Genomic DNA, 2,374 nt, shown 5'->3' on the forward strand with positions numbered 1-2,374 from the left:
AACTCTCTCTCCAGGGCTTCCTCCTGCTCTATGGGCTTGATCTTGGCACTGCTATCTCTGATGCTTCACAGGGTTGCATTGAGAGCCCCACCTCAGCTGAGAGAGGTACATCTCTCAAGGTGGGGCTGCCAGGACTGTCTCTCAGACCTGGTTGAATGCTGGCTTAGGCACAAACTTCCAGCTCCCAAATCACATCTGTTTCTTGACACATGCCTAGCACAGAAGGACATACTTTGCAAATCAAACTGAAGGCTTATACCTTTTGGAGAACATGTATTGAGCTGCCTTTAAAGAGTGATAGCAAAGAAAGTTTAGTGTGGCCAATACTAGAATTTTTTCTCAAAAAAGAAAATAGCATCCATGGTGGTCAAATAGCATCCATGCACAGAAAGGCCATGGTGTCAGTTATGAAGATTAAACTGCCTCTTTGTTAGTTTCCTCAGACCCAGGAGTATTTACAGGGCAAGTTCACTTTTTGATTTATTAATGCACAGATCATCTGTTCTTGTATGCTCAGTACCTGTTTGGGGCTGCTGTTCACAGTCTGGGTATGAGCCCCACTCTGCACAGGTGAGGGTTTCCATGATTCACCTCTCAGCTGAGCTGTTGAAGCATCTTGCTATGGGGAAGGTGGTCACATGCTGGTCTTGAAATGTTTTTCATCTGAGACATTTAAATGCTTATGCAAAGTCCAGTTTAGAATATTCAGCTAGAAAGTACTGAGTGACACTTTTATTTAGCTAGAAAGTACTTGCCCCAAGGAGTAAGTCAGAAAATACGTTCAATCAAGCCAACATTCCAGGTACTTGTGGTCCAAATGTAGAGCAATTCCTTACTAAAAGGAATGATGTGACATTATTTTTCACTGCACTGCTACTTAAGAGGCCAATGCCCTTCCTTTTTTATCTGTTCTAAATGCTTAAAGATGGCACCAGAGTAGTCACGCTTCGTATTCACGTGTCACCGCAGTGCACGTCTGTTTACACCACGCGGTAGTGGCTGGTGGTAGCGGTGCAGTACTTGGAACGGAGAGCATTGTTGTTCTGGGTCATTGGGAGGTTCATTTTCCTTCTCACGGGCACCATTTTAGTGGTTGCACACTGAGATGTTTGCGTAACGAAGGCCTGAAGCTCTTGCTAGAATGTGCTACCAATGTAGCCTGGAGCATGTAGAGCTTTTGTGATGAGTTGGTTGACCTTTGCTTACAGAGCCATGCTTTAGTTCCCTTTTATGAGTGTGCTGGGTCAGGAGACTCTATCCTATTAATTTATTGTTATTGGCCAGTGAAAGTTAACTTTAATATCTTCAGTTTTCTGGAAAATAAGTCACTGGTTACTGGTTAGATTTTCTTTTTGTTTTTCCTTTTTTTTGTTGTTGTTGTTGCGTTTTCATTGTTGAATTAAATGCAGGTGTCTGGTCCCTATATATGAGAGGCTGGGAAAGTAGCACCCAAATAACAGTGGGTATCATCATGGGATCATTGCTGAGACCTTACAGGTGTATGACATGCTTGTTTACATTGCGGTGACCTGCACTGTGGCTCTCGGGTTTGCTCCCCATCTCTTGAGAAAGCCTGTCAGACCTTGAGGTTTCCTGGTAACAGCATCTCATGTTGTCTGAGGACTGGGTTTGTTAGTTGGTCAATATCCCCCTTTTACTTTCTTGTTTCCTCAGCACAGCAGCTTGCTCTCTGGCACAAAACGTTCTGGTCTGCTGCAGCTCTCAGCTGAGGGGTGAAAAGCAGTCCAGTCCAGAGGAGCCACAGAACAGAGCTGAAAAATGTTCTAGCTTGTGAAGATATCTGCTGAGACTGTTCTGCTGCAAAACCAATTGTTCAGACTGATGCTCTATGTGAACTTTGAGGTATCTTCCTCTTCTGATTTATAGGCTTGAAAATGTTGGAAAGTTCAATTTTAACACTTTCAGCCTTAATTTTTATGGTTCAAAACTACTTTTGAACAATAAAAGCAAGTTTAATAGATGATAAAACTTCCAGGCTTGAGAAAAAAAAAAAAACAAACAACCCTTACATGTATGTTAACTACCTTTCTATAAGGCACTAATAGCCCCAACAGAACATTAATTTCTGTTGCAGTTATACCAATAACAAAATACTATCTTGAAACACTTAGAACAGAGAACCCAAATCCAAAACTAGTGTGATCTAAAGCCTACTGGAATCTGGAGAAAGACTACCTCTTGTCTTCAACGAATGTTACAGTAGGGTAGAAAGGCTTACAGAAGTGTTGAGTTATGGCTCAAAGAGGTTTTTTTGTTTGTTTGTTTTGTTTTGTTTTTTTTTTTTTTTTTGTTTTGTTTTGTTTTCCTTATGCTTTCTTTCCAGATCAGTGAAGGACAAGAACTACTTTGTCAG

This window comes from Anas platyrhynchos, chromosome 9 (assembly GCF_047663525.1).
Source record: "Anas platyrhynchos isolate ZD024472 breed Pekin duck chromosome 9, IASCAAS_PekinDuck_T2T, whole genome shotgun sequence".
Classification (NCBI taxonomy): domain Eukaryota; kingdom Metazoa; phylum Chordata; class Aves; order Anseriformes; family Anatidae; genus Anas; species Anas platyrhynchos.